The sequence below is a fragment of the Callithrix jacchus genome, chromosome 5 (genome assembly GCF_049354715.1).
Source record: "Callithrix jacchus isolate 240 chromosome 5, calJac240_pri, whole genome shotgun sequence".
Taxonomy (NCBI): Eukaryota; Metazoa; Chordata; class Mammalia; order Primates; family Cebidae; genus Callithrix; species Callithrix jacchus.
The window spans coordinates 53,007,610-53,032,064 of record NC_133506.1 but is presented as its reverse complement, the minus strand read 5'-3'; the positions used below and the strand labels follow the sequence as shown (position 1 = coordinate 53,032,064).

General features: G+C 54.0%; 1 protein-coding gene across 1 annotated transcript in view; it reads right to left on the bottom strand.

Moving 5' to 3' along the window:
- Positions 1-483: 483 nt before the first annotated feature.
- The window catches only part of RBM38 (RNA binding motif protein 38), a 52,269-nt gene continuing 28,297 nt past the window's right edge, over positions 484-24,455 (bottom strand). Inside the window, exons 4-5 of the transcript XR_013535260.1 lie at positions 14,060-14,248; positions 484-648 (exon numbers count right to left, since the gene is read on the bottom strand). The gene's annotated coding sequence lies outside the window, so the exon portion shown is untranslated. The remainder of the gene's footprint in view (positions 649-14,059; positions 14,249-24,455) is intronic.

Sequence of the window (24,455 nt, the reverse complement as noted above, 5' to 3'; positions counted from 1 at the left end):
CTTCAGGAGGCAGAGATGGGCAGAAGGCTTGAGCCTAGGAGTTCAAAATCAGCCTGGGAAACAAGGCAAAACCCCATCTCTGAAAAAAAAAGAAAAAAACTTAGCTGGGTGCGGTGGTACATGCCTTTAGTTCCAGCTACTTCGGAGGCTGAGGTGGGAGGATCGCTTGACCTTGGAGGTCCAGGCTGCAGCAGGCAGTGATCATGCCACTGCACTCCAGCCTGGGCAATGAGCAATACCCCGTCTCAAAAAAAAAAAAAAAAAGACCTTCCCTGGGGCCAGCATTTAGTAACCACTCAATACACGTGAGCTGTTGAGGAGCCTTGGATGTTACTATTAGCAGCTAGAATATGAAACAGCCTGGGGTTTAGTTCCCTGCCCAGCCTAGTGCGATAGGGATCCAGTCACAATTCTGTTGATAGTAAGAAAAATAAACCAATGCCATATGTATTGAGTATCTGGATTGCAACCTGGAGTTCTTACCTTATTACAGGGACATAGACCTGAACTGGCGTGTGTTGTTGTCCTTGGGATCACTGCTGGATCCTTGAGAGCAAGGACTGTGTTGTCTTTTGTTACCTCTGTGTCCCCCTGCACATAGTAGGTGCTTGAAGTTGCTGCATGAATGAGCGAAGACACCTGAACGGCCTGGAGAACAGAAAGACAGCAGTCAGTGTGTCCTTATGCCTGATTCACGTTGGTCCTGCCTCACTGGGACTTTCTGTTTCTATCATGAAGCAGAGGGTGAAAGAAATATTTACTGAAAGGCTCCTGGTCCTGGTGGGTTTCTTGCAACTACAGATTGTATTTTTAGACAGTGTTTCTCCAGAAAGCAGCTGACCTCCTACATCATGTTTCAAGAGGATAGTGGGGTGGAGGGTGGCAAGAAGCAAGCCTCCCCTGAAGGAGTCAGCACTTAGTCTATATGAGGCACTATGCTGGCCACTTCATATACCTCACCTTATTTGGTTCTCACAAGAAACAATAGCTAATCTTTTTAGCAACAGCTGCAGTCACCCCTGCCTGCCAGACACAAATCCATATCTGATTGCTTCTCTACCCCATTTTGTCTGTGTTATCTTATGGAAAATGCAGAGTCCCCCATCATTCCTTATTTCTGTTTATGTGAAAAATGTGTTTCTCAATATCCTGCCCTTTCCCCTTTAAATTTGGAGCCCTCAAAATCATCTTTTCAGAAAGGCATAGTCCTGTCCCCCGGATGCGTCCTTAACTTTGGCAAGCAAATCTCCAAAAATGTCAACTTTGGCAAATAAATAAAAAATGATGGAGACTCATCTCCTCATTTTCTTCCATTGACACGACAAATCATTCACATGCTACAAATGAGGAAACTGAGGCTCCTCATAGGTACACAGAGAGGCATATAGGTACTCAGTGTGGTACACAGATTTTTATAAAATTATCCCAATTTATCCCTCCTTGTACCCACAGTCCTTTGCAAAATGATTTGGCAGCTCTTTCCATCAAGAGGCAGAGGTGATTTCCAAACTCTTGAATCAGGTTGGTCTTGTAACACTTTGGCCAACACAATTGCTGGAAGTGATGTTGTGCCCAATCTAAGCCTCCCAAACTGCCTTTCAGATTTCTTCTCTCTCTCAGACTCCTGTCTCCATCAGGAGGGCAGTCTGCCAAAGAATGAGAGACCAGTTGTTCCCATCACTCTAGATGATAGAGCATCCTGCAGACCTGGCAGCTGACTGCAAAAATGCATGAGGGATCCCAGCCCACACCAGAAGAACCACCCAACTTATGGTTCAGGCTGAATTGTCAACTCACAGAATCATGTTTTAAGCAAGTAGGTTTTGGGATGATTTGTTACATAGCAGTAGCTAACTGATACACTCACAGCCACACAACTGTTAAAGGCAAAGTCAGGACTCAAGGCAGGAGTCAGGTCTGTGGGACTTCAGAATCCATGCTCTCAACCTCTGAATTTTGCTGCCTCCCAGAAGAAAAATGAGGATAACAGGGCCCAAGCTGCTAAAGATCCCTTCTCTTTTCTACTAACTTTCAGCCCACGTCTTCTAGGGAACATGCCTCATCCTGCTCTCTCTTGCCCTGACACCTCCTGTCTGAGCAGAGCTCTTTCATTCCCTACCCTTACAAGGGTCTGGGTGGGGACAAAGCACTGGCTGCCACTTCAGATTTCCCTGCGCACTTTGATCAGCTCCATCCCTGCTCGCTTGCAAGGTTTGTTCAGAACACTGGCAAGAGTCAATGTTTCTACACATACATATCAGCAGCCATGATGAAAACCAGCTGTGAGGTTTAAAAATAGCCCCAAAGACCTGCCAAAAATGCCAGGTCCCTGGCTCGGAGAGGAGAAGCCAACCCCAAGGTGAGGGTACTGTCATCAGGGAAGAGTCCTAGCTACCACATGCCCAGGAGTCTTCCACGCCAGACCCACAGTGCTTGACAAAGGAGCTCGGCTGAGCCCGAGTCCCCAGGAGCAAAAGGCCCCAGAGAATCAGGGATGGAGTTCAAGGCCCAGAGACAGCAAGAGACCTGGTGGCTGAGCCAGGTGGAAAATAAGTCTCCTGTCTCCAGCCTCGGCTCTGGACAACTTCTCAATCTGCAGGGCCAGCGTCAACTGAGGAAAGCAAAATTCAAGCCAGGGGAGTTGCGGTCACCTGGCCAACAGGGCGAAAGCCCTTTGCAGAAAAAGCCTGCAAGGCAGTTACAATAGCCAGGTAGTCCCAGCTTCTTCGGGGGCTGAGGCAGGAGAATTGCTTGAACCCCAGAGGCAGAAGTTGCAGTGAGCCAAGATCATGCCACTGTACTCCAGCCTGGGTAACAGAGCGAGACTGTCTCAAAAAAAAAAAAAAAAAACAGGGAAGAAGAAAAAGGAGGAGGAGGAGGAGGAGGAGGAGGAGGAGGAGGAAGGAGAAGAAGGAGAAGCAGCAGCAGCAGCAGCTCTGGGAGCATATTCCTTCTCTCTTCCATTTCAAAGAAAGAGAAACTGCAAAGAAAGAAGAGAGGATGATGGAGCCAGGCTTTCCCTGGGGGAAGATAAGGCAGGGCCCAGAAAGCCCCCCAGGAGCCGCTTCCCCCTCCAGCTTCCCACGCCTCCTATTGCCGCTCCCTCCTCCCCTCCTCCCATCACTCGCTCCCCTCTCCTCTTGTTGCCTCTAAAGGGAAGAGATTGCCTGGGTCCCCCTCAGGAGTTCTGTGATTCTAGGCAACTGATGTCACCCTGGAGCCTCAGTTTCCTCATCTGTCAAACGGGGGCCTGCCTTACTGGGTGTTCTAAGGACCTACTGGGCTGGTGAGTCGGCAAAAGCCGGATGCCATCTTGTCTTCTTTGGAGGGAGGACGGAAATGAGGAGGGTGCCCTCCCTTCTTCTCCCTCTTTCTCCCTCCTTTCTGCCCCCCAGCCTCTTTCCGCTCCCACATGCTCCTGGCCTGGCCCCCATATGACCATCTGCAGAGCCAAGTCTGCCCACAGTGCAGCCCTGTTGCCCTGGGGCACCCTGAGCCCGGCCAGGCCTGCTGCTGTGCCATACCCAGCAACTCCCACACCAGCCCTGTGCTGGGCGTTTGGCTCATAGCTATATCTCAGTGCCAAGAATGCTGCATGCACATAGTAGGTACTTAACAAATATTTGTTGAGTGACTGCAGGAACCCCCAGTAATTGTTCCCATTTACAAATGAGAAACTAAGGCTCCAACAGGTTAGCTAGCTTGTAGCAGAGCACAGCCCTTCAAACTTGAGGGGACGCAGGCTTGGGGGTGAAAGGTCCTACCCAAGGTCTCAGAGGCAGGATTTGAACCCAGTTTTGCTGGCGAATGACACCCCATTCTCTCATCTCTTCTAGCCAGCTTTCCCCTTACAGGCCAAAGCGTGTCACATAGGTGATGTGTGGCCTTAGGTGACTCACACACCCTCTCTGAGCCTTGGTTCCTGTGCTTGTGAAACAGAAGACTAACCTAGCTGCACTCGGGCAGAATTTCCCTTGGCTCATTTTTCCTCTGTTCTCATCATCCAGCACAGGCTTTGGCATGAGGTTCATACCAATAAATCTCTGTTAATTAATTAATTAAAAGGACAAGTTTACGTTTGAGTGTAGAGGTCTGCTCCGGAGCTCTCCAGTTACCGTCTCTGGGAGCACATTCCTTCTCTCTTCCATTCAAAGAAAGAGAAACTGCAAAGGCACAGGAGACACTGGACATGCAGGTTGTGCAAGTAGGATGAGGGCCCACCCCAGCAGCAGAGCCCCCCCGCCCCCACCACCACACTCAGAAAGATCTTTCTCCTGGATCAAAGCATGGGTGAATGAATGGGAAATGCCAGGCTTTCCGCTGAAATGGAATCTTGAGGGAGGCGATGTCTCACAGGTCACCGTCCCAGCCTCAGTGCTGACTTTGATGCGCACCAGCTCCTGGTCCTGAGCGCGTCTGCAGGGAAATGCCCTGCTTCTCCAGCTCCGCAGGACGGTTGTTACAGCTTCTGCGCCAGCGCTGTTCCAGGCCCCAGGAGACTCCAATGAGCAGCCAAACCTCATCCACCCCCGAGGGAGCGGATGTCATGTGGGGCATCCGGAAGGCTCTGGGCAATTCTGTTCAGAATCTCAGAGGTTCCAACAGAACAGTTGCAAGTTCGCTGCTGACATAATCAAGCGCCTGAGTGGGTGGTCAGTTTCAGGAGATCCCAGAGAACTTTCTGGAAAGGTGGGGCTGCTTCTAGCAGTGAGTGCCCCTAGGGTGAGACTCAAAGGTGGTAGCCACCCAGGGAGCCCCAAGGACAGGTTCTGGGGCTCTCAAGACACCCAGGCCACAGCGATCTTCCAGACACCCCACCCTCCAGCTCCAAGCGCACCAGGCCTGCCCAGGCTACCCATCCCCTGCGTGTCCCAGTCATGGCCATAGCCACTCACAACGTCACAGCGTCCCGGCCAGCACCTGACTCCTGCTAAAATGCTAAAAACAGCTACATTACCTTGCTGGCCTCCAGACCATGAGAACAAACTCACCTGGCTTAAATAGAGCGGCTGGGAGAGCACTTTTATTAGGGGCCGCACGTCCTGACATAGGGCTCCTGGCTGCTCCCCAGGTTAGGAGTTGAGGGGTGTCACTTTTATAAATTTCCACAGACACTTCTTGCCAAGCCTACCGGACACTATGATGAATCCAGGCTGACCGTCAGGTCCTGGCATCCCTCACCCCAGAGGCTAAGGCCAGGCTGGAGCAACCAATGAGTCCCACCCAGGCCACGCCATCCTGAGCTGCAGGGAGGGAGAGGGGACAGGCCCAGCTGCAGGAGCCATGACCTGTGCAGTGGCAGAGGGACCCTCATGCTCAGCAGGGCCCCTGTTGGTTTAATTCTCTGTTGCTATCTTGAAAGTCTTCATCCTTTTGGAACAGGAAGCCACATTTTTACTTTGCACTGAGCACCTGATTCAGGGACTGGGGCTCTGAGGCACTCATGAGGTGGGCCCCTCTCCACAGGAGTCCCAGAACTCATAAAGGGGCTTCAGAAATGAGCAGCTGAACCACAGACACCCCCAGGCCGGGGCCACCCTCACGAGTATCCGTGCCCAGGAGTTGGGCTGCACCCATGGCTGTGCTAACAGGGGTTGGGGGGACCACGTATGTGTACACACCGCCATGCAGTCACAAGTGCCACAGCTGCTCACCCCATGCCCGCACTTCCAGCGCTGGGGGTGGCTGGGAGACCTCTCCATGCCCCCCGTCACCCCTAAGATAATGAGACAGCAGGGAGGGCAGGAAGAGCTGAGGGGCTGTCAGAAACAGGAGAGTCCTTGCCTCCCCTGTCTCCCAGGAAAGGAGAGACCCCCTCCCTCACCCTGATGTCAATCTCCCAGGAGCTCCCTGCAGGGCCCTGCGAGGTGTGCCTCTTGTCCCCTTCAACTCCCACTGCCAGCCTGATACAGCATTTATATCACACCCATTTAAAGGATGGCAAAACTGAGGCTCCAAGAGGCAAAGTTGCTGGCTGGAACCAAGACAAGCAGACATGGGAGCCCAATGCCCCATAGTGGTTCCCGGGAAAGGACCGGTCCCCTGGGCCCCTGGGCCCCTGGGCCCCCAGTCGGCCCGCCCCTCCCCCTGCTCATTCCTCTGCCCACACTGATTCATGGTCACAGGGGTCCCCCCTCCTCAGCCAGCACGCATGTCCCTTCCTCATTGTAGACACAGATGGAGGGCAGGTCACTGCCCAGGGACCCTTAGTGTGCTCCTGAGCCCCTAGCCCCCTTCCCAGACCCCTTGGCCAGCCTTGCCCTTTGGTCCCAGAGACCAGGCACCAGGAAGGGACTGACTGGTGGGCAAGCAACATCCAAATTGGAACACCCTGGGAGATGCAGGAGTGGGGCAGGGTCCTGGGAGGGACGGGTCATTTCTTGGCCTGGTTTGGGGCTCCCGTTTCAGCTCCAGAAGTCCCAGGAATGTTTCTCCATCGACAAGTTTCCAGATGGAACTTTCCCAGAGGTTCTGCATGGCAGTGCTTCTTCTGGATGGGATCCGGGACTGTCCACCTGGACTTCTTAGGGTGGAGCTCTGCCTTGAGCCGAGAGGACCACAGTGCAGAGTATTTGCTGGGCAGGCAGGGCAGCATGGGAGGAGAGGAGATGACAGGCAGGCCTGCTGCTGCCCGCCCAGCTGCCGGCCTCCAAGCCTGGCCAAGCCCAGCTGCCCCAGCCTTATTTGGTAAGAGCCTGTGCTGGTCTGGCCGCGCTGGCTGCCAGCCGATGGGACACCCAGAGCCCTGCACAGGCCTGTGTGCACACCAGGCCTGTCACCCAGCTCCTTGGCCAGAGGTGGCTGATTTGGAGGCAGGAGATCCCAGGGTCAGGCCAAGGCTGTGGCAGCTTCCATCGGATCCCAGCTCAGGGTGGGACAGGGATTCCCCGGCTTTTGCCTATATAAGGCCGAGGAGAGGCAGCGGAGGCTGAGCAGCCCGAAGGCCCTGGAGGTATCGGCTTAAGAGGGTGTTTGGCATCGGGCGCGAGGCCTTGGATTCTTGTAAAAACCTGGCAGGGAAATTGTTTGACAGCTTTGACAATGTGCTGAAGTCTCGGAGGGGAACCCGGCCCTTGGAGCGGGCTGGCCAAGGGCATGTGATGCTTCAGCTGCCTCCAGGCTGTGAGCTTGGGCAGCCAGGCCAGACCCGCCACCCGAGGAGAGGCCAGCCCTGGGTAGTGGTGCCCAGGAGAGGGCAGTTGGGGGGCCCCCAAGCTTGGCTTCCTGGTCTGTGTGGAGTGTGGAGCAATGCCCACTGCCCAGGGGGTCCTGAGGGCTCAGGGAGGTAACGGTGTGTGGGGGGGTGCCCCCAGGGTGCCAGGCCCTGAGTCCTGCTGCGTGCCAGGTGTGCTGAACAGTCTTTGTCTCTGTCCCCTCATTCATGCCTCCCAGAGACCAAGGACTCAGATACTCTTCTCGTGCCTACTGACAGATGGGGAAACTGAGGCTCAGAGGAGGAAAGGGATTTAAAACTCTGGGCTTTCTCCAGTCCATTGGGACCTGCACAGGCCAATTCTTCCACTCCACGACGGCATCCTGAGCTTTGATTGGGTGGGGCACCATCCCAGGCCCAGGACAGACGCTCAACAGCCAAGAGATGACCCATCCCCAAGGCGACAGATATTCCTTCAACTAAGAGGGACAGAGAAGGCCTCTCTGTGAAGTGACCTTGAAGCTGAGGCCCAAAGATGACAGGGGGGAAAGCACGGTGCTCTAGGCAGAGGAAACAGCGCTGGCAAAGGTCCCGGGGTAGGGCGAGGCCTGGCTCAATCTAGGGCAGCTGGGAGGCCTCAAGGCTGGAGCAGAGTGAGCAGTGGAGTTGGGGAGATTCAGTCCAAGATCACAGGTGCTTCCAGGGTCTGTGGGGAGTCGAGTTTTATTCTGAGTGGTGGGAAGCTGGATTTGAAACCGGAGCCCTAATAATGTGATCCTCCACGAATCCCATGTCTGCATCTACCAAGTGCTCTATGCTCATTTTCTCACCCAGCTCCGCACCCCTCATGCCTGTGAGAGGGGCAGTCTCTATCCTCAGTTTACCAAAGAGGAAACTGAGGATCCCAGAGTCAGTGCTGCGGATGGGGACCGAGCCCCTCCCTCAGTTCTGTCTGGTGCTGGAGGGCAGCACCCCACCCGGTGGCTGATCCTGGGCCTGACCCCCTGCTGTGCCTTCTACCGCCCGCCCTCCAGTGGCCTGGCTCAGGTTTCCTGCTGCCATGGTGACCAGCTCACCTGGCCTTGCTCGGGACTTTCCCAGTTTTAGAACTGAAAGTCAGGCTTCCCAGGAAAGCCCTCAATTCTGGGCAAATTCGATGCTTGGTCACCAGGCCTGGCCAGCACCACCAGGAGCTTAGGGAAAGGAGAGAGGTGCCCTCCTCACCACCACCTGGCCCCATGCCATCTCTGCCCAGACTGGGCAGGGCCGTGGAGAGGAAGGCAAATAGCAACCAGTGCCCAGTGTGCGGCCCAGCCCCACCTCCTGCCAGCACCTGGGAAATGCCTTCTTTGAGGGGGTCAGTGGGACAAAGGGAGGGCAGGGTGGGGGTGGGAGGGCAGGGCAGGGTGGGGAGGCAAGTGGGAGATGAGAGAGTGGGAGGGCAGAGCATGGGGGTGGGGGGTGGGGGCAGCCAGGGAAGGGAGGAGCTGGAGGAGTGGGAGCAGCCCCGGAACTGGTCACACCGGGAGAGCTCTTCCAACAGGGGGGACCACACAGGCCTGCCTCTGAACCCACCAGCTCTGTGACCCTGAACATCTTCTGGTTGCTTCTTGGTTGCCCAGCCTATACCATGGGAGAGCAACAGTAGCCAGCAATAGCCAAGAAGCTGCCGGGTGCCAGACCCTGCTAAGAGCTTTGCTAGCAACCACCTTCTGGAAGGCACAGGCACCCTCGGGAGGAAAGGCCGACAAGGAGCAAATCCCTTCACTGTGCTGACAAGGAGCAAATCCCAGAGAGGTGAAGACTGCCTTGGGCCACACAGCTGCTCACCCACGGTAGAGCAAGAGTCTGAGCCCAGAACCACCAGCTTCAGTTCCCGCCCAGCGCGGGAGGCAGTGCTCGGCAGGGTGCAGGTTGGGCCAGCTCTCGGAGGGCTTCACTCGAGGCTGCAGCAGCTATGGATCCCTGGGCCTTCCTGAGCCTGTTTCACACCTAGAAAGCAGGGCTAACCGGGGTACCCACCTCATAGGGTTGGCCATTTATTCCAAAAATATTTATTAGGCATCTACACGGTTGTAATCTTGAAGATACTGCAGAGAACAAAAGAGACAAAAATTCCCACCTAGAATTTATATTCTGAGGTGGGAGATACCGACAAAAAAGTAAATACCTGTCGGTGGGAAGCGCAGAGACTCTTCTTTTTTTACTGAAATATTTATTTTAGCCCTTTGGGTGGAGGAGCCAGTGGATCACTTGAGGTTAGGAGTTCGAGACCAGCCTGGACAACATGGCGAAACCCCGTCTCTATTAAAAATACAAAAATTAGCTTGGCATGGTGGCACATGCCTGTAGTCCCAGCTACTCGGGAGCCTAAGGCTGGAGAATCACTTGAACCCGGGAGGTGGCGGTTGTGGTGAGCCGAGATTGTATCACTGCGCTCCAGCCTGGGTGACAAAGTGAGACTCCATCTCAAAAAAAAAAAAAAAGAGAGAGAGAGAAAGTATAATAATCTAATGCACATTCCTCAGGTATCCCTAAAACATGATTTTACTAAATGTGAATACACAGTGTATCCACCTGAGTCTAAAACAGGTCAATCTATCAACTAATTTAAAGAAATTTTTTGATACTATTTGATACTATTTATATAAAATTCTAGAAAAGGCAAAAATCTAATGACAGAAAGCAGATCGATGGTTGGTGGTTGACGGGTGTAGGGGTTGGAGAAGGCTCACTTTCGAAGGGCACGAAGGAGATTTTAGGGTGAAGGGATTCATATCTGGATCGTGGTTACATACTACACACAATTACCAAATTCACATAATGCTACCCTTAAAATGAATGAATATTATTATATATAAATAATACCTAACTTTTCTTTTTTTCTTTTTAATATCTTTATTTTTCTTAAGTAAAAATATGAAGCTAAGAAAAAAGGTTTAGGGGCCCGGCGCAGTGGCTCACACCTGAAATCCCAGCACTTTGGGAGGCAGAGGGCCAGTTTGGGAAGCTGTAGTGAGCCAAGATTGCACCACTGCACTCCAGCCTGGGTGACAGAGTGAGACTCCGTCTCAAAAAAATAAATTAAATAAATATACAATGTTTATTTTAAGGGGAAATTCTGTTGCACCAATGTCAATGGAAAAGCGGTATCATTTGCTTTGCAGGTGACTCTGCAAATAAGCACAGTGAACATTAGTCATGTTTAGGACTGACCAGGATTTCAGATGCCATCACAGCGTGTTCATGTTCCCACCACCTGCCCATGCCGGAAGCCTGGGGTCTGCTCTCTCGGATGGAGAGGGGAGTAAGCAGGAGTTGGCCAGTGTTTAAGACACATAAGCCCCCAGCTCAGCCGAGAAGGAGAGAGCAATCACTGAAGAGGATACGCCATCCCCCTGGGCACTGTGCCTGCCACTCAGAGCATCCTGTGGACCTCGATGGCCAGGGTCCCATTTCTGGCATATTCATCCAGGCCAACCCCATTCCTTGGAGTTGGGGAGGCTAGACCCCAAGAGCAGAGGTCACATCAACACCCACACCAGCCTCAGATGCGTCCCCAGGGCATGTCTCCCCTTGTCCCCTCTTCACAGGCAAGAGATCCCCATGCTCTGCCCTGTGCCAAGGGCATCTCCAAATTTTCACAGTTACCTTTATGTGGCAGGTGCCTGGAGCTGGAGCTAGCCTTCCAGCACCTACAACCCAGGCGTCTTCCCAGAGGGAAACACTGTGTTTAAGTGTTAACTGTCCAGCTCCCACGAAGGCAGAGTAAATGGTCTGACTCCGTTCCTGGGCAAACACAAGAATATGTGCCAATCGGGTGTGTGGGCTGGGTCTGGCCACCAACACAGGTCTCTGGGGATGGTGGCTCGCCCGCATTCCAGAACCACAGGCCGGGGCATGCCTGGCAGGCGGCAGGTTCTTTACCACCAGGCAGAAGGGAAAAGAAGCCCTTTGTCTTGGGGTCACATCCCAGTGTTGGCACATCCCCAGGAGCTGTGGTCACCTCCTCTTTAGTGGACAAGGTTACCTTCATGTTGCTAAGAAACAGCTTGGAGGGAGGGGAACCCAAGCTCCAGGTAGGGCTGCCTGGGTTCAGACCTCAGCTCTGAGCCCCTGAGCGGCCGTGGAGGAAGGGCTGGCCTCTGTGTGTCCCCTGCTTATTGTAAAATGGGACACTCATAAAGCAAATCACAGAGCCGTGGACAGGATGAAAGAGCTAATGTGAGTGTGGCACCTCGAATAGTGTGTGTGCTCCACAAGAGTGAGCAAGGGACGTCTGGGATTTTTCTTTTTTCTGCCTCTCATTTTAAATAACACCCACTGTGAATGCTTTTGCGGCTGAGGGTTATTTCCTTGGATGCAGAACCCCGCCTCAAGATGATGTGTGGGGTCGGGGGTTCATGTAGCTGCATGGGACTTGTTCCATGCAGACAGAAGCATCTTTGAAATCAGATCTGTTTACAGCAAAGGGATGTGTTCTTTTCCCCGCATCCTTTGCAGCACTGGGCTTTATCTTTTTATCCATATTTTTCTAATTTGATCAGCAAGGCTGGCCATTCTTCCATGTACCAGTTAACTGTCCACATTTTCTCAGGGATGAAGGGTTTGTTCACCGCCCTTGATGGTTTTCAAGTGTGTCTGGGACAGTGCCTGGTGCTGTCAGCTGGAGCTGGCCAGCCCACACTGGAAGCATTTTTAAATAGGAAGAGGAGGGAGGGGTTTGAAGCTGGGGGAGATGGGGAACCCTCCCACGCAATCCCCACCATCCCTGCCTTCCCTTTATCCTGGGTATTTTGGAGTCTGCCAGCTGAGGAGTGCTCTCCCAGGATCGGGACTGAAAAACGCCGAGGCTGGAGATGAAGAGAACAGTGACCATTGATTCTGTTCCAGGCAGTGAGGCACATGTGTGACAGGCACCTTTCCTGGACCCAGCAATGCTCCTCCCCTGTCCCTGGCTCTCCTGGAAACCCCTAGTGAGGTCAGAATGAGCCACTCCATCAATGTATGATCCTCAGATGACTGTGTCCCTTTGCTCCTTAATTATTCAGGTGTCCAGATTCTCTAATAGCAAGAAGCCCAGAACCCCCTGCTCCAGTCCTCTCTCGCTTTTAATCTTCCAGGAACCCCAAAGTCTTCCTTAACCCACTCTTGGGGGTTGGCTGCCAAAGGTCTCTGCTGTCAGGTGTCTTGCCACCACATGAGGACACTGCTGAAGCTGCGTGCAGAACAGTCCTGCAGACACTGTATGCTGGGCAGGGGAGCCCACACAAGGCGGACCTTTGCCTGGGCATTGGAGGTCACCCACACTTGGGACCTGAGTTTACAGCTCTCATGGGTCACTCTTAAATACTCAGAGCAGAATGCCACGTGACTCCCCATGTATCCTCCATGCACCCAGTATCCAGGACCTGGCCTATCACTCTCCTCCACTGCCGTCGCCGTGGTCACTACCTGCTCCTCCCACTAGGCTGGGCTTTCTCAACCGCAGCCCCTTTGACATTTGGGGCCAGATCTTTCTCTGCTGTGGGGACCATCCTGGGCATGGCAGGATGCTTGGCAGCACCCTTGACCTCTGCCCACCAGGTGCCCGTAGTACACCCACCATTATGACAACAAAAAATGTCTCCAGACACTTTCAATGTCCCCTGTGGAGAAGAAAAGCCCCCAGTGGAGAGCCACTGCCCTAGACTACTGGGGCAGCACCCTCCACGCCGGCCTGGACTCCCTCCCCGGCCCCTCACCTCCCTTTCTTGACACCACAGCAGAGGTGAGCTTTTAAAAACCCACACAGCTCGTGATGCATGTCACTCTAGGTTCAAAAGCATTGGGTGGTTTCTCTTGATATTTGAGATCCACACCTGCGCCTTGGCCCCAGGCCCTGCAGGCTGACCTCACCTCTGCCTCCAGCTTGCCTGGCTCCCGCCAGCCAGGTACAAGAGCCCGGCCTCTGACGTTGGCACCCTCTGTCCTCTCTGCCTTAAGCTCTGTTCAGTCTCTCCCTCCCTGCATTCCAGGTCCTTCCACACCCCAGGGGCCCGCAGAGGTCCTGAACCCCGCCCGTGGTGTTGCCCCTTTCTGCCCTGCCGCTCAGCCCATCTGCCTGATTTATGCCTTCATTGCCCTTCCTTAGGTATCCGATTTCTGTTCTACTCATTTATTTTTAATTTATTTTTATTTTATTTACTTCTTTCATCCCCATTAGACTGTCAGCTCCATCAGGGCAGGGGCCTGTCTTGTTCCCAGCCGTACCCCAGAGTCTAAAATGGCACCTGGATTGTGGGAGGCACCCAGGAAACACCAGGTCCATAAAGGAATGAATGAAATGGGCGTGGGCTTCTCTTGAGTCTGGGAAATAGGCCTTGTCCCCACATGGCTGTGGAGCTGTTGTGGGGAGGCTGTGGGCTTCTGTGGGCTCTAGAATCTGGCACTCAGCCTAGGACCTGCGGGCTCTGTGCCTCCGGCTCTTGGGAAACAGGTGGAAACTTCCTTCCTGAGTGTCGGAAGCAGCCGCAGGCCCTGCCACACCCAGCCCTGGCCCAGCTCGAGGCGAGGCCCCAGGTCTAAATATAGAAACTGGTTGTGAGAGGGCGGGTTTCTTCTCTGATGAGAGGAAGTGGCTGGTCTGATTAAAACCAGGGGTTTGTTCACCCCTCATTGAGACAGTCCTCCCCATGGCCAGGAGAAAGGAAATGTGGCAAAATGACCCCAGCCGATAGGGCCTTCCAAAGAGGCCTGGAGAAGGTAGCCAGGAGGCAGGTGGTCTCCAACTGCTCCCTAGGGGATGGCTGGGAACCCTGCTCTGAGACACAGGGGCTGTGTCTTCCTGAGCCAACCCTAGCCGCTCTGGGTCTCGGTTTGAATAAAAAGGGATCGGCCAGATTTGATTTTCAAAGCTGGTGTTACCTGGTAGTGCCTGAATCAGGAGCTCTCTGAGTCTCAGTTTCCCCATCTGCAGAATGACCATGCCTGTAACAGATGGCTGGCAGGAGTCAAGGAGGCAGTGTGTGTGGCCAGCCTAGGACAGAGCTGGGCACATGACGGGGGCTCCAAAGGCGTGCGCTGCTGGCAGATGTCCACATGAAGTTTGGGATCCTGGGGAAAATGAATGCAGAGCCCCTTGTTGAAATGTTACCAAGAATTTCAAGACGGCCTGGGTGCAGTGGTCCACGCCTGTAATCCCAGCACTTTAGGAGGCCAAGGTGAGCAGATCACTTGAGATCAGGAATTCGAGACCAGCCTGGCCAACATGATGAGACCCCCCATCTCTACTAAAAATACAAAAATTAGCCAGGAATGGTGGTGCACACCCATAATCCCAGCTACTTGGGATTCTCCTGAAGCAGGAGAATCTCTTGAACCCAGGAGGTGGGGGTTGCAGTGAGCGGAGATCATGCCCATGGGTGACAGAGTGAGAGCTCTGTTTAAAAAAGGGAGAAAAAAGAATTACAAGATGGTTAACAGCAGAAAATGAACCCCGTACAGGGCACTTCTGAGCCCTTTGTGACTATCCAGCTGCCATAACTAGGGGAGGACCCTCAGGGAGCCCACAGAGCAGTGTGCAGCCCCCAAGGTGGCCTTTTCACAGCCCAAGGGATCCCAGGCAGAATCAAGCCCAAGCCCAAGTCCACCCCTCCCCGCCCCCACCTGCTGTGGTTCCATCGATGGGCCCATCTGAAGAAGGTGATGAAAACAGTAAAAAGGTGATGATGCCCAGATGCCAGTCCTCCGGGTACAGTGGTGACAGGGCTGGGCCCTGGGCTGGATGGGGGCTGCTCTTCCAACAATCGGCCTCACCTGTACCCTCCTCCCTGGACCTCAACTGTCATCAGTGGAAAACACAAAACCAAAGCACAGCGCACAGTGCAGCTCACCCATGGGGTGGGGGGCGTTACACTGACGCACACAAAACTGTGGTCCTACAAATTGCTGTAGCCATAAATATGCAGGTGGAGCCAGGCATGGTGGTTCACACCTGTAATCCCAGCACTTTGGGAGACCCAGGTGGGAGGATCACTTGAGGTCAGGAGTTCGAGAACAGCCTGGCAACATGGAAAAACCCCGTCTCTACAAAAACTACAAAACAAATTAGCCAGGCGTTGTGGCACGCGCCTGTAGTCCCAGCTATTCGGGAGGCCGAGGCATGAGAATCACTTGAACTCGGGAGGGAGAAGTTGCAGTGAGGTGAGATTGCACCATTGCACTTCAGCCTTGCCGACAGAGCCAGGCTGTGTCTCAAAAAGTAAATCAATAAATATGCAGGTGGAACCCCAGGCAGGGAAGGCAGCGTCTGCACCCACTCAGCCCTGAGCTTGACTCTAAGGAGCAAGGACCACAGCACAATTCAGCTGTGTCTGTAACATTTTATTTCTTAAAGAATTAAAAAGAGAGAGAGAGATTAGTGGCAAAATAGGACAAAACCTTAATTATGTGTAATTCTGGGCAGCAGGGGTTTGTTTTATCCTTCCCTGAAGTTTTCTGTAACTTTTCGTTTTACAATGTAGATTTTGCTGGAAAAAAAGAAAAAAAAAAGCCTGCAAGCAAGTGGACTAGAAGATAACTGCTCTTTTACTGACATCCGTAAGGTGCCCAGGAAATGTAGCATTAATTGAACACCTACTGTGTAGCTGGCACAGGGCTGGGTTCCAGGGAAATAAAAATGAGCATGCCCCTCCAGGAGCCCAGCAAGGTCAGAAGAAGGGGGCGCCAGCACCAGTCTGGGACCTGCACGAAGTCACCTCCTGGGCGTGGGGCTCACGTTTTCCTATTTTTACGGAAAAGCCGTTCTGGGGTATTTTTCTCCTTCTGCAGAAGGATGGCTGGAGCCTTGCAAGAATTTGCTTGTGGACACCAAGGGCTATTGTGTAAAAGTGGCGTCTGCAGGTACATTCACTCATGGCTATAGTTTGGGGGAAAGCTCCCGCCCACTCCACTCCACCCTGGAATCCCAGCCACCACTGAGCGCCTTCAATGAACCAGAGGTATCGCCCTGAATTTTCAGCAGCTTTTGAAGGTGGGCACAGGAATCTGTGCCCTTGAGTGTGGAAGTGGCCTCAGCTGGAGCTGCTGCCCTCCTGGGAGCTTCAGCAGCCTCCCTGGAGATGATTGACAGAGGATGCACCAGGCAGGGTCAACCAGCGCCTTCCCGGTGCCCTAGGTTTATCCAGAAGGGGCCAGTGAAGTGTTCAGGGTGGGACGCACAGTCCCTACCCCCACAGAGCTCCAAGCTCTCCTAATTTCCATCTCCTTTGTTTGTTTCAACTTTTTATTTCAAAATAATTTTAGACTAACAGAAAAGATGCACAGAGGCCAGGCACAGTAGCTTATGCTTGTAATCCCAGCAGTTTGGGAGACTGAGGCAGGCGGATCACCTGAGGTCAGGAGTTCAAGACCAGCCTGGCCAACATGGTGAACCAGAATCACTCAGGAGGGGCTCAACGTAGATAGTCACTTGCTCACCAGCACACAGCTACTGGTCATTTACATCCATCCAACACACAGCCATTGGTCACTTATATTCATCCAGAACACAGCCATTGGTCACTTATATTCACCTAGTGCAGCTACTGGTCACTTACATTCATCCAACACACAGCCATTGGTCACTTATATTCACCCGGTGTGCAGCTATTGGTCACTTATATTCAGCCAGCGCACAGCCATTGGTCACTTATATTCGCCCAGCACACAGCTATTGGTCACTTATATTCAGCCAGCGCACAGCCATTGGTCACTTATATTCACCCAGTGTGCAGCTATTGATCACTTATATTCATCCGGCGCACAGCCATTGGTCACTTATATTCAGCCAGCGCATAGCCATTGGTCACTGATATTCACCCAGCACACAGCTACTGGTCACTTATATTCATCCAGCACACAGCCATTGGTCACTTATATTCACCCGGCACACAGCTACTGGTCACTTATATTCATCCAGCACACAGCCATTGGTCACTTAAATTCACCCGGCGCGCAGCTATTGGTCACTTACATTCATCTAGTGCACAGCCATTGGTCACTGATATTCACCCAGCGTGCATCTACTGGTCACTTATATTCATCCAGCGCACAGCCATTGGTCACTTATATTCACCCGGCGCACAGCTATTGATCACTTATATTCAGCCAGTGCACAGCCATTGGTCACTTATAGTCACCTGGCACGCAGCTACTGGTCACTTATATTCATCCAGTGCACAGCCATTGGTCACTTATATTCACCTGGCGTGCAGCTACTGGTCACTTACATTCATCCAGCACACAGCCATTGGTCACTAGCTCACCCAGCACACAGCTATTGGTCACTTATTCATCCAGCGCACAGCTATTGATCACTTTTATTCATTCAGTGCACAGCTGTTGCATGCCCAGGGTAAGAACAGATGGCCCTCGAAGGGACAGCTGATGCTCACGCACAGTTTTTGGAGTAGGATGACATGAGTTCAAGCCTCAGTTCTACTGAGTAGAGCTGAGTGGCCATGGCCACATCAGTCACCTTCTCTGAGCCTCAGTTTCCTCCTCTGTAAAGTGGGCTGCTGTGAAAGCTGAGTGAAAACGTCCTCCAAGCACCCACCTGATGTGCAGAGCACTTCTTGCCCAGTATTGGGTTTATCACCTGTACAACGGTTGTTCTCCTGGCTGGTGGGGAGAGCTGCCCAGGCCAGGAGGATCCCAGGCAGGCTGGGGACCAGGGGCACCCTTCCCCAGTTTAGGCAGCTGGGGGTGGGGTGAGGCAGCACATTCAGTAGCCGGATCCTGGCCTGTGTCCTTGAGTTACCGAGGGTAGCACCAGGCTGGTGCCTAACAGCCCAAATGAGCCTCATTTGTGATGCAAATGGCTGGCAGTGGCCACGGATGGGCAAAGGCACAGCATCCACATTCAGCTTTTATTCTGAGCAGAGCTCAGGGAGAGGAGGAAAGAGAGGCTGGCTCCCTAGCCAGCCCCAAGGGATCTTTCTGAGTGGGACAGGGGGCAGCAGGGACCCTGAAGCAGGGGTGACACATTCCTGGCAGCCGACAGGGAAGGCTGGGGCCACTGGAATGAGTAGGATATACATCGCTGGCAGAGGCGTCAGTCCTGCTGGAACCCAAGGGTCATCTCGCCAGGCTTGCCCTCTGGACTCCTGAGAACCCAAGGCCACACTCTGTCATACCTGCCCCTTCCGAGGATCCACGGTGGCTTCCGAGGACCCACGGTGGCTTCAGAGGCTGGTTTGAGGGCATAGGTGAGCCCCCTTGGGAGACTCCAGAAATAACAGTGAAATCATTTCAAGAGGAACAGGTCCTGCAGGATCACTGCATTTGGGGAAAAATTCAGGAAAGTGGGGCCTGAGAGCCCCACACTGTGCCCTCCTGGGAGTGCTGTGGGAGGACTAAAGAGGAAGGTGCAGATGAAACGGGGCCCCCAGAGGGGCTTACTGCCAAGGCGATGCCAACAGACCAGCACATGCGGCTGCATTCCAGGGGAACCTGAACGAGCTGCTGCCTCCATCGCATGGGATGGGAAAGCCCACCCATGCAGCTAAGGGTGAAGAAAGAGCAAGCTCCTTGTGTGCTAAGGGGCCTGGTCAAGATGCATTTCAGAGGAAAGAGCCAGGTGCCGTGCAGAGCGAATGGCCTGTGCTCGATTGAGGGAGAGTAAACACCCACCTGCGCAGACAGCGGTGTCCCCAGCTGGAGCCCCTGCATGCCTCAGGAGAAGAGAACTGGAAGGGACAGGGTGGAAAGGAGGCTTTCCGCTACAGTCTGCTGAATCCTATCGTACACAGGGAATCGAAGCTGGGCTCATTCTCTGTGTTGAAATGCCACCACCGGGCCAGGTGCAGCGGCTCATGCCTGTAATCCCAGCTCTTAGGGAGGCAGAGGCAGGAGAATAGCTTAAGCCCAGGAGTTCAAGGCCTGCCTGGGAAATATAGCAAGACCCCATTCTCAAAAAAAAAAAAAAATTTGAAATGCCACTACTGTTAGCAGCAGGCAGCTGATGACTGAAGGCTGGAGAGCCCAGAGGCTAGGGTGCAAAGCAGGGTGACATGGGGCCCATCTCAGTGGGACCTAGCTGTCCTCCCTCTTCTCACTTCCCAGCACCTGCTTTTCCACCAAGAACAATGGTGCCCCTGCCTCAGGGAGAGGAGGAGTGCAGGGTGTGGTGGAGGCAGCCTATAGAGCCCGGGTGCCAGGTGGGATTCTCCGGAAGCTCGAAAGCACTCTCTGGAAGGCTGGGTGGAAGTGAGAGTGGGAGTCACACTGGGATAGTCTCTGGGTCAGCACTGCAAGTGCAGCCGTGCTGGGGAGGAGAGGAAGCTCCAGGAGTCAGGACCCTGCTCCCAACTCGGAGAGTTCCATTCCAAAGCCACCAGCAGTGCTGGTGTTGTAAGAGGATGGGAGGATATGAAGTCACACGTCCCAATCTGGGCCCCTTCCCACCTGGCAGCCTCAGCCTCCGCTCCCTGACTACACTCCTGGCCTCTCAGCCTCCCTGCAGTTCCTCAGTGGCTGAGCATGTCTAACCCCCAGGCATTCGGACAGACCACCACCTCCTCCGCAAGACTCTCCCCCGCGCCTCACTGTGGGACCTCTCCCCAGGCTCTGCCAGCCCTGCCTCTCACCTGGCCCCTGCTGACCCTCCAGCATCCCACCTGCCCATTTCCTTCACAGCCCTCCTTACACTCAGTGCTGAGCAGTGAGCTCCCAGAGGGCAGCAGCCACGCCCACTTTCTCACTGCTGTATCACTGCCCACATGGCTGGCACAGAGGTGTGGCTCAGACCTCATTTGTGAAAGGAACAAAAGGAGACTCTTTGGGGCTCAATGCACTGTCACTTAGGGGGAAAATATTAAGTGGTTCAGAGGCTTATCAAAGGGAGAGCCAGAGTCCAACGCAGGCTGGGGAGTTTTAGAATAAAAAACAATAGATCACCCTGCATGATAAAGGGGGTTAAATTTATTTTAAGGGCCAATGGAAGGGAGGTACATCTTCTTTCCTGTGGACTAACCCAGAGTGGGAAAGCCAGGGCCACCTGTAGAGCCTTGGCACAGAACCAACATTGGCTGAGAAATGGTGAGAACATAAGTAAGTCCTTATAGCAGTGTTTAAGCTCCTGGATCCAGCCATTCCTAAAGCCAGAACTTTATAGCTGCATGAGCCAATCAAGTCCAACCATTCTCCAGGAAGGATAATCGAAGCTGGGCTCATCTGGGTGAAGCTTCTCCCAGGTTTCCTACCAAATGACAGAAACCCCAAGTCAAACTGCTGGGGTGGGCAGAATAATGGCTCCAGGACATCTCTGTCCTAATCTCTGGAACTCATAAATAAACTATATGGCAAAGGGGCTTTGCAGGTGTGATGAAGGTTATAAACCTGCAGATAGGGAGATTATTTCTGGATTATACAGGTGGGACCAATCTAATCCCAGAAACCCATGAAAGCCTAGAATTTTCTCCAGCTGGAGGCAGAGAGGGGTGGGCAGCAAAAGGGAAATTGCAGAGATTGAGCGTGTGAGAGGCGCTCACCTGCTGTTGCTGGTGGGGCCGTGTGGAAAGTGTAGGAACAGGCAGGGCGCAGTGGCTCACGCCTATAATCCCAGCACTTTGGGAGGCCAAGGTGGGCGGATCACCTGAGGTCAGAAGTTCAAGACCAGCCTGGCCAACTTGGCAAAATATTGTCTCTACTAAAAATCCACATATTAGCCAGGCATGGTGCGCACACCTGTAATTCCAGCTACTCAGGAGGCTAAGGCAGGAGAATCACTTGAACTCAGGAAGCAGAGGCAGGGAGTTGCAATGGTGCCACTGCCCTCTAGCCTGGGCAAAGAGCGAGACTCCATCGAAAAGAAAAAAAAAGAAAAGAGAAAGAAAGAAAAGAGAAAAAAGAGAGTGCAGGAAGGAACACGGCAGCCCCCAGGAGCAAAGAGCTGCCCCAGCTTCCAGCCAGCAAGGAAGGGAGACCTCAGTCCTACAAATGCAGGGAACTGAATTCAGCCAGCAACTGAATGAGCCTGGAAGTGGATTCCTCCCCAGAGCCTCCAGTAAGGAATCCAGTATCACCAACACCTTGATGTCAGCCTCGAGAGACCTCAAGCCAACATCCCATTTGGGGCAAGACCTACAAAACTGTGACATAATAGACAAGTGTTCTTTAAGGCACTAAGTTTGTGATACGTTGGTAATAGAAAACCAAGACACTAGTTTAAGGAAAAAAGAGAACTGTCTTGTTCTCTCACTGCTGTAGCTTCAGGAATGGCTGGATCCAGCAGCTTAAACACTGTCATCAGGATTCGGTTTCTCTGCTTCCCGCACCCTGCTACCTCCCAAGCTGGCTTCATGCTCAGGCTCCATAGGGTCATCCTGGCAGCTTCAGACTCTAACCCCCCCAGGTTAAAGTCCATGGAAAAGGGGTCCTGCCTCTCCTCCAGCTAGCCCAGCATAAACTTCATGGTATCTCATTGGCTCTAACTGGGTGATGTGCCCATAACTGAACGCATTACCGAGGCCAGTGGCCTGCAGTGTTCTTATTGGCCAGGCCTGGGCCTCATGCCCAACCCCATGGAGCCAGGTAGGACTGGACTCACCTGAGACCCAGGGACTTGGCTGAAAGAAGGGAGGGCTCCCCCAAGGAAATCCTGGGCACAGTTCCAGGCCGTCTGGTAATTGGCCTCAGAAGCCCCAGTGCAGAGGGGCGGGAGTCCTATTCTCGAATTTGCCTCATCTTACTTTCCGGAGGGAAGACGCTCCGTGGGTGACCTGGGTGGAGGAGCGCCCCAGCACCCCCATTCTTGGACATCCCACGCCTACTCCACCGTGCCTTTAGCAGAGCCCACAGTCTCCTGCCCCAGGCCACAGGAAGCCTCTCGCTCCTTGGAAGCATGCTTCGTGGGAATCAGAGCAAATAAACTGGTATTTATCCTATGACCCCATGGGGTGGCTGTTTGTCTCTGAGGCAAATATGGTCAAAATTGAACCCTGTGGCCCTTGAAGGAGAACGAGGCTGTCCCAGGAGGAGCTCAGGGAGGTCTCCGAATCTGCCCTCCCACGGGCATCTCTGAACTCTCCTGGAGGACTCCCCAGGGGTGGGGGAGGGGGCCGGGCCGCACCCCACAGGCTGTTCCCAGGACAGCTCCAGGCAGGGCCGAGCCTGTGGCTGGGATTGGCATCCCCATCCCCCACTGCACTGCCTCAGGAGAACTCACCCCATGTGGGTGACAGACACGGCTTCGGCTGACTTTGAGGCTTGGAGGGTAGTTTAATTTAAATCCTCTAGAATCCACGTGAGCAGCAACTGTTGTAAGTTTCCTACTTTGTGCCAGACCCTGGCCACGGCAGCTGGGTGCTGGATGGGTCGGAAACACACTTGCGTCCTGAGTTCACATTCAGGAAGGAGGCAGATGTTAAAATGAACAAACAAATAAATGCACTGAGCCACACAAACCCTGAGAAGCGCTGGGAGGAGGCGGGGGTGTTGGAGGGTGGGTGGAGGAGGGGCGCCACATCCACGCCTGCAGGGAGGCACTCCAGGTAGTGGAAACAGCCTGCACGAAGGCCCTGCGGTGGGAAGGTTTCAGCAGGGCCACATGTGCACTCAGGACTCCGCATGCAGCATTCCTTCCACAGACATTTATTGAGTGCCGAGTGCACCCCAGGCAGGATGCTGGGCACTGGAGCGAGTGGTGAGCAAAGCCCGGCCCAGCCCCATGCCCCTGGAGCTCACAGTCTAGCAGGGCAGACAGACCCCAATCACATGCCCTGGAACCTCTTCCGTTTCTGGTAAGCACTGGCTGGTGAAGCGCTGGACACAGCCCGTGGCAGTTTCCCTGGCCTCTCCATGGCTCCTCTCTCTCCAAGGAGCTGGCCCCACCTGGCAGGCCAAGCTTCAAGCTGAGGTTAGGAGCAGCAGTGATCCCGGGCCACCTCCCACAGGGTCAGCAGTCTGCAGGGAGCTGGGCACAGGGCTGTTTCCTCCCCTCTGGAGCCCTGCACAGGGTGGGTCCCAGCCAGGGATCACCCTCACTTCTCCTCCACCTGCACTCATGTCATAGGTGGTCTCTGCCTGCTGAGGGTGGTGGCAACCTCTGTTTGCTGATGCCAGGGTGGTCTCTGGGGGCCCTGTCTACCCTTGGCACATGGGAAGGCTGTGCCTGCTGCCCGTCCGAGGTGAAGTGTGGCTGTATGACTGGCTCTGGTAACATGTGGGCCAAGTGACATGAGCACTTTGGTCCTGGGCAGATGCATGAAGGCCACTGCACGCTTTCCCTGCACGTTGGTCCCTTCAGCCCCAGCTCCGCCTGTACAGGGTCCTGCTCCACGGGACACAGTGATATGGAATGGCCTCCTGCATCCACGGACATGTCCTGGATGAGAACGAGCTTGTGTGCTTTCAGCCACTGGGCCCCAGGGGTTGGCTCGTGGCAGCATCGCCCATCCATCCCACCCAATGCAGTGCCCGAGGCCCCTGAAGCCTGCACCCTCCCTGGCCAGGCTCATGCACCAGGTACTGCCCGCTGCCTACTGGCCCACATCATCATGGCACAACAGGACTCCCGGTTTCCCACCCCCAACACCCTGCTCCTCTCCCGAGTCACACGAGCGGCACATGCATCCTTCCCACTGCTTAGGCCAGAAAATAGAGCCTCCATGTCTCTCTCTCTCCCCCCAGCCCCACATCCATTCCACCAGCCAAGCCTGTCAGCTCTCCCTGCAAAATAAACCCCAGATCCAACTGCCTCTCACCCCTTGGTCTTTCTACCAGGGAGAGGGAGCGTGCCCCTGGCCTGGATGTGGCGGGGGCCTCAGCCTCTCTGGTGTGATCCACACGGCAGACACCAGGCGCTTTCCATACCCAGTGCACTTGCCCTCGCTCCTCTGCTCAAAGCCCCCGTGGCTTCTCCTTTTGTGCAAGAATGAAAACCTATGCAGCTTCCCCTGACCACAAGGCCTCGTGTGATCTGCCCCAGCTTCCCCTCTGGCTTCTCCAACCACTCTCGCCTCTAGCCACAGTGGCCTCCTTCGTGTTCCTCCAATAGGCAGGGCAGGCCCCTGCCCAAGGGCCTTTGTACATGCCATGCCCGCCGCCTACAGGCTCTCACACTAACACCTCCATCCTGAACCCCTTCACTCGATTCTGACCTTCACCCCAGTGTCTCCACCCCACGAGGCATTCCCTGACCACCCTCCATAAACTGGAAACAGGCCCCTCCTCTGCTCTTGGCCCCACCAACTCTGCCTTCCTTCCCAGCTCTTAATCACCCTCTGACATACAATCTTGAGTTTTTAGTCCAAGAGAAGAGTATGTTCCCTGAGGGCAGGAA